This window comes from Vicugna pacos, chromosome 2, assembly GCF_048564905.1.
Source record: "Vicugna pacos chromosome 2, VicPac4, whole genome shotgun sequence".
NCBI lineage: Eukaryota > Metazoa > Chordata > Mammalia > Artiodactyla > Camelidae > Vicugna > Vicugna pacos.
Genome location: NC_132988.1, coordinates 48,572,461 through 48,580,611, shown reverse-complemented (window position 1 = coordinate 48,580,611; position 8,151 = coordinate 48,572,461).

The window sequence follows — 8,151 nt, the reverse complement described above, 5'->3', positions numbered from 1 at the left end:
CTTTGAGAATCACCTTGGTGTCACCAAGGAAAGAGAGGACCAGTGACACTGAGGTAGGTGAGAGAAGACTTTATGAAACTTAGTGCAGGAGAGGAGGGCACTCTGTAGATACAGCCAGCAAACTTCAGGAGACTATTTGCAAAGGGCATTGATAACGTACATTTGAAAAAGATCTGAGTATCTATAGGGTTAAACGTTACAGAGCTTTTAATGTGCTTCACCTTTAACTTTATTCCTCAAATTATGAAAATGTGGTTCTGTTTTATTATAGAAGGATTTGATTCTTTATCAATACTCAAATAGCTTTTACTTGAATAAAGATAAACCAGCTTTTTAACTGCAAGATCTCCTAAAGGTCCTTAGATATTTTTGCTCTCTAAGAATGGTCTAGAATATACTGGGTTGATCAATTTTATTAAAATATTGGACACTTTTAAGAGGAATATCTACAGATATATTCTAGGGCCAATGTTTTGCAGAACATGGTTAGGGAAATGTAGATTTAGGCAGATTTAAATTATAACACTTTATAGTTGACCCTTGAACAACAGAGGTTTGAACTGGGTCAACCCATGGTTAGTTGAATCCACAGATGTGGAACCGCTTATGTGGCAGGCCAACTATTTCATAGGCGGATTTGCAGATTTTCAACTGCGGGGAGGGTTGATGCCCCTAACCCGTGCATTGTTCAAGGGCCAACTGTATTTCACTTGAACCTCTGAACATATGCTGATGGAAATAATTTTCCAAACTTATAAATCAGTGATAAGTGGAATCTGTCTTGAGGGTAGAGATCAGTGAGGCTGGCAAAGAACTTGTGGACTGGTGACACCCCCCAAAATGTGACCCACTTAACAGTAAGCGTTTGCTTCTTCCTTAACAAGTGCACTTTAAGTGAAGAGGTCTCTGGTCATCATAGCCATTTGGGACCTCATGCTGGGGGAGCTGCTATCAACTGAATTATCGTTGGTAACTATGTCAGAAGGCAGTGAGATAGCTCTTGAAGGTGCCACCTTGATAATTAAATGTTCAGGCCAGAAGTACCAGCATCCCTTCTACTCTCAGTTCATAGATCAGAGTTAGATTTAGAACTCCACTCAACGGCTAGGAGCCAGGAAGTATAATCAATGTTATACTGTAAGGAGAATGAACAAACCATAACTATATGCAAATAATGGGTGCAACTTACAACATAATGTTGAATGAAAGACGCTAAACCAAGAAGAATTCATACTATTTAATCCCATTTTTATTAAGTTCAAAGATGGGCAAACAAAACTGATTCATGGCAGAAGTCAAATTAGTGGTTATTTTGGATGACACAAGGAAGAGACTGAAGTGAGAAGGACTACATTTGTTAGTAGTATTTGTTTTTATCTCTGGGTTAGTTATATGTTAATTTTATAAAAATTCATGGAAATATATTTTTGTCATGCACTTTTATTATTGTTTAAAAAGTTTACTTTTAAAACTCTTAAAAACCATAATATTTTCAAAGTGTCTTTTTTCCCCTTCTCCCTGCTATTTGTAGAACACATTTCAAAGCTCCTGCAGTTGGCTCCAAAAAATGTGTGAATTATTAACACACAAGATATGAAGGAAATAAAAATATTGCTTACATGGATTATGGCACAATCATTTGAAGCTCTGATAGCCATTTCTTCTACAAGCTTACTGAAATAATGGCTATATTATAAAAAGAGTAAAACAAAATACTACAGCCAGGCTCAAATATAAGAACATCTCTGTGAACTAAAAACTAGGTAGAAACAGAATTGTATGTAGGTCCTGAGGCTACAGGCCTGCTGGTATCTGTGTCCAGAAGCAAATAATGAGCTGCCAAAGTTTAGCTATTGTGGGTTAAAGTGAACTAATTTTCTCTGTGTGATTTTGGGACATAAGGCCATGTTTAATATTTTAACTCAAAAGCTAGGGTGCAGCTTTCTCCATACATTTGGAGAATCTGAAACAATAGATCTGACCACTAGTAAGGCTCTACCTTTATCCAAAGTGGTGACCCTAGAGAGATGCCAGGATACCAGGAAAAGAGTCAATCACCTACTGGTACTATAACTGGATTTGCCACACCCCCATGGGGCAGTCACACCCAGGTGTAATTATTAGAGCTGATTCTGACCCAGGGAACTAGAGGCCTGGAAAGAGAGAATCACAAAACATTTGGACAATTAAAATTGACCATTGAGGGAGGGAGTGACAAAGAACTCTCTTTTGCTCAAATGGGCCTGCAATACACACATTTTCATGAAAAAAGAAAGCCCCGCTTCTTCAAACGGCCAATAAGATCAACACCCTGAATAATTATTTATTCCACTTACAATTTATTTTATGCAAAGTATCTTGAAGATATTAAGTGTTTTGAGAATATTTGGAAAGATAAATAAAGGTAAAATTTCTATTAAAAAGGGTTATAAAACAAAATCAAGAGTAAATGAGAAAAGTTCAGGTATTTGTCAAAATAATTACAAATCTTGGATATAAAAAATGTAGGCATTTGAATGGAAGGTCAGTAAGTGAATATACTCTATAATAAATGCAGTCAGAGGGCAGATAATGAACTAAGAATATGCCATGGAGAAATTCTCACAGAATATAGCCTAGAGAAAGAAGAAGAAGAGCAATTAAGAGGCATGGATAAATTGAGAGATTCCAAAATCCATTCAAAGCATCTGCAAAGTAAAAGAAGGGAATGTACAAACAATACTTGAGATAGTTTTCCAGATTTGAAGATAGTCACTACTGTTTAGATCGAAAATGTGCTTTGAATACAAAATCATTTCAGTGAATAAGATACAAATGAATAGTCACTCAGACAGCGTAGTGAAATGTTATATCACCAAAGATAAAGAAACTGTATTAGTATCTATAAAAAAATAAGGTCGCTTTATAATAAAAAAATATGACTGAGAGAAGTAACTTCTCATTAATAATAATAATAATAATAGTAATAGTAATAATAATAATAATAATAGCCAGCAAACAATGGTACAATATTTTAAAATTCAAAGGCAGGGTGGGAGCAAAGCTGTCAAAGAATAAATTTGCAGCCAGCCTCAATAATTTTAGGAGTGAAAGCAGAATGAAGACATTTTCAAATATGTAAAGACCAATACATTTATAACACAGAGACCTTCACTAAAAAGTATTAAAGGAGAAAAAAGTGAATACAGAGATATATAATTGAGATACAAAAATATAATGTGTAGAGAAATTGATAAAATATTTTGGCAAATGGAAATAAATTTCGAATAAACAAATATTAACATTTTAATGAATTCTTTTTAAAAAGTTAAAATATAATAGGGGGAGAGGGCATACCTTAAAAGTGTTGCTTTTGTTTATCATTGTACTAGAAATCATAAACAAAGCAATAGTACACAAGGAGGTGATTAATATATAGAAATTGGAAAAAATGAGAGAAGATTCTTTTTATTAATAGAAAATATTATTGTCTATACCAAAAATATGAGAGAAGATGGAAACTTCAAATCAATCAAATTGTCTATGGGCATTCAAAATCAAGAGCATTCTAGATCAACAACAAAAACAATCTGGTGAATATAATAGAAGTAGGTAATTGTAGTCATAGTAGAAGTCAACACTGTAATGAACTGGGATATAAAAGTGAAATGAATAAATAAGTTATAAACAAAACAACACAAAAAGTATCAGATCTGTTGGATATTGTATTAAAGACTTCGATGCTTTGCACCTCCCTGATTCACGTTCTTTGTCAGGTGACTTTGTGGCTCCTTCCCTTAAAGAGATTCTATCCACTTTGATGCATGCTTGCCTCAGCTTGGCTGGGAGACTTGCTTTGGTCAAAAGGATGAGGCAGAAATGTCATGACGCTGGTTCTAAACCTGTGATTTGAGAGGATTTGCATATTTCTGGTTCTCTCTTGAATGATAGCTTTTGTCATTAGAAAAATATGACTAGGCGGGCTTGCTGATCCCAGAAGGAGAATAAGACACATGTCAAGCAGATGCTCCAACTAAGCAGAACCCCAGCTGTGCATTACATAAATATACATCAGTTTGTTTATTCATTTGTTGGTTGATAGACATTTGGGTATGTGTATTCCCCACTCCCCTACCCAGCTCCAAGGCGCTGTTTTTTCCCGCTATTAGGGCTATAGCTTCTGTGAACTATTGTGTATTAGTTTCCTGTTGATGTCTTTTCCAAAGTATCTCATTTGGGTTTTAATTATCATTTCCATGATGGCTTGGGTGTTGAGCATATTTTTGTGTATTGTGTGTGTGTGAAGTGTGTGTATCATTTTTACTGGCATGCTTGACTTCTTATTAGATAGTTGTGAGCTGTCTTTAAGCCTGTGTAAGATATACAGATGCTGAACATTTTCTTGCAGTCTCTCATTTGTCTTTAAATTGTCTTAATGATTTCTTTCAAAGAGTAAAAAACAAGAGTTTTCATGAAAGATATAAATTAATTTCTTTTATGCTTTTTGCTTTTTTGTGTATTCCTGAGAAAGTCTGGCTTTTCCACAGGACGTGATTTTATTGTATAGTTTCTACTAGAAAGTTTATAATTTTACCTGCTGCATTTAGGTCCAAATACGTTCTGTTTGGATTGTCTCTTTCAGTGTCTCTACTTAACGTTGCTTCCGGACAAAGAGCCGGAGCAACTACAGGCCTCATCTTACTTGCTTCACTTTTCCCAGGGATCACAGACCCATGCTGGTTGTTGTCTGAGGTCTATAAACACATTTGTCAAGTATTCTAATATTTTCAAGAGAGGCTAAGTCTAGATCTTTATTACTCCATCATGACTGGAAGTGGAAGTCTACAAATATTTTTTAAATGTATCTTTCTCACTTCTCTTTGCTTAGTAATTATCTGGTTCTTTTAATACTCTCTATCCCCATTGTGGACTATCACCATATGAATGACTTATTCTTCTTAAGTAGTAACACAGATAGTTGAATAAATTGTGTTCTCATTAGCTTTTTATGGCATTAAAGGATACATCAGCTAATAATACAATCAGTGTTCCTTTGGGGCACACTTATGGATTATTAGGAATATATGTTGACACCCCATGGACCAAAGTAGGTCTGTAAGTCCCTCTGTAACTTAGTCTCATTAATCTCTCTTTTTTTTTCTGTCAATATATTGTGTGCAACCAGTTGCCACTAGGATTTGCCACAGACTCTGTTCCATAATAATAACATTAACTCAAATTATTTCTGTCTTTGGATTGAAACTGGATGAAACCATAGCACTTCATATTTTTATTCAATTCTGAATCATCCTTGCGTATAACCAGGTTACATACCATTTTAACTGTCTTTATATATGGTGTTTAAATTAAACCTCACACAAAAAAATCCTATAAGGTACATTATAATGACTACTGTGCAAATAAAGACAAGACTTTTAGAAGTTAAGTGACTTGCTCAAGTTCACAGAGTTATTCAATAATTGATGTAGGATTTATACAAAGGATTCTAATTCCAAGTCTTGACTCATAATAACTTTAAAAGTGACGTTTATGTCAAACAGATCTAATTAAAAATACTTCCTCTGCTACTCAGTAGACATATGGCCTTAAACAAAACAGATAACATATATAAGTCAAAGTTTCCACTTCTGCAAAAAAGGCAATAATATCATTAATCTTGCAGGGTTATTTTAAGGATTACAAAAAATAACATTAGTGAAAGTGTCTAGCAATTTTCTGGCACACTGTAGGCACTCAATAAAAACATTGTGCTGGAAATCTTCAATTTGTTTCTCAAGTCTACTCTCCCCTCTTTTGCTCTCAACTCTGGAAGCGTGCTGTCTCTTATAAAACCAAAACTAAAACCAAAACCCAACAACAACAACAAAAAAACAGTGCTTAAGTTAGGGATGTTGTGAATCTTAAGGAGAGCAGAGAGAGACAGGCAAGTGAACTGGGACATTTATTCCATTCCCTCGTGTCTCTTCCTGGAGCTATCACAGTCCCTCAAAGTAGCTACTTGAAGACTTTCTCCTCTTTTCCAGGAAACTCTTAGAGATTTCTTGGCACCGAGAATTCCTGCGCTATCCCCATTGATTTCCATTCATATTATCCGCTCATTTGTAATTAGACCCTTTGTAAATAAACCTCTTTGAGTTGTTCTGATTTGAGGGTTCCACCTGTTTCCTATTGGGCTCATAACTGACATATTTTTCTTTTCTATATATTATACTACATTTCTTTCATGTTTCAAAGTTTTGAATAATCTTAGGTCACAACAATTAATTTAACAGATACCTTACTTGCAAAATTGGGAGTGGTTAAAATCCTGGTTACAGGAATTATTGTGAGGATCAAAAAATAATGTAGGTGAAATACATGTTTTTCTAGTAGAAACATTAGAATGACTTTATCTTTTTAGTAAGTCTAACACATTGTCTTGTTAATAATTTATAATTTTACATATCTTATATATGTGTGTGTGCATGTGTACACACACGTGTTTACACCTGTCTGTGTCTTATACAAACATATATTTATACATACATGCATGTATGTATATACCTGTCTATTAGGAGAGAAAGAGAGAGAGAATTCCTTGGCGACTGTCCTAAAAACTATCTTTAGTCAAATTGTTTAGTGCGGTAAACTTTGGAAATTAGTCATGGCTTTTCTTTCAATCTTAATCAAATAAGAAAAAATAAATGCAAGGAAATCATATTATTCCTATATCCTTATTTCAATATGAAACCATGGAAAAGGCTGGTGATTTATTTTTAAAAAATAAATGAGCTTAATGTCTTCAGCTACCACTAAAAAAATACAAATTAGTTGTACATTTTTGTTTTTATTTGATATTATAAAATATTATGAGCTCATCCTTTATCGTTAAAATATGCTGGAGAACTCTATTGTGATGATACATTAGAAGTGAGTCCCTTGTTTTCACTTTTGATGAAAACATTCACTGGCCATTTCTGGTTCAAGTTGCTGTCATTTGTAGGAGATCAGCACCCTCTTCTGGTTCTCTAACAAAACTGTTGATCAAACTGTGTTACCTCCTGCTGAGTCTTTTTCCCTTTGTATTCTAATTAGTTTCCTTCTGCAGTCAGAGATGTTTAATGAAATTTTGTGCATTTTGCTCAGTTTTACCCTTTGCCATGGCAGCAAAAATAGGTAGCCACTACTTCTAAACAACGTATACTTCCTGTTCTTAATCTTGTTAACCTTTCTCTAGGGCACGGTATTAAAAAAGTCTCTTTAATGTTTTTATTCCTTGAGTTAGGGAAACATGTTTCAAGTGTCAAATTCTGAGCAAGAATATAATATGTTCTTTCAATTGGTTGGAAAGGAAAAAAAAAAGAAAGAAGGATGGCAGAGGAGGGGAGGTTGCTAAATTTAGCAGCTCAGAGTCGTTTTGATTATTGGAGGATATAATAGGAGGATACTGAGAACATGCCTTCTCTCCATTTCTCTCCCCCGCCACCTCCCTGCGTGCGTGCACGTGCGCACGCACCCCCCCACCTATCAGATGCCTAAATATACTTAATTATTTTTGACCACTGATTTGTTCACCTATATAAATCTGTTTTTTGTCCGTGGTAACCCTGAGTACACGTCCCTCTGTTGTCACTTAAAGAAAAATGAAAAACACAAACAAAAGGCAAAAAAGGAAAATACTGACTGAGAGAACAATATTTTTAAAAATAAAGAAGCATTTTATTTCTCTTGTTATTTTTAGAATAGCCATGGATTCCTCAGTCTTTGGAGTTGATCAGCAGTCAGGGAATCATAGCCAGTTTTGACATGATCAGAAGATGCTGTCAAAACATTGCCAAGTAGGAGTCAAGAATTACAACTTCAGCCAGATATCTTTTGAACATATGCATTCCACATGGGAGGCTCACTTTATTTTAATATTTAACTGGCAGGTCAAGCCAGAAAGTAAATGGAATTTCTACCTTTTGCTCTTAGAACCTATAATTTAGATTGTTAAGTCAGTGGTGTTGATGCAGGAAAAATAGATACAGGGCATGAGGAGGGCCATGTCCTAGGCTTCGGTTGAGCCCCTGGGATGTGCCCCGCCAAGTTTGGGTCCTTGGCAAGAGCGAGCCACATTTGAGTAAAGGTAGATTTATTCAGAGAGGTACATCAAAAGGCAAGAGAAAAGCC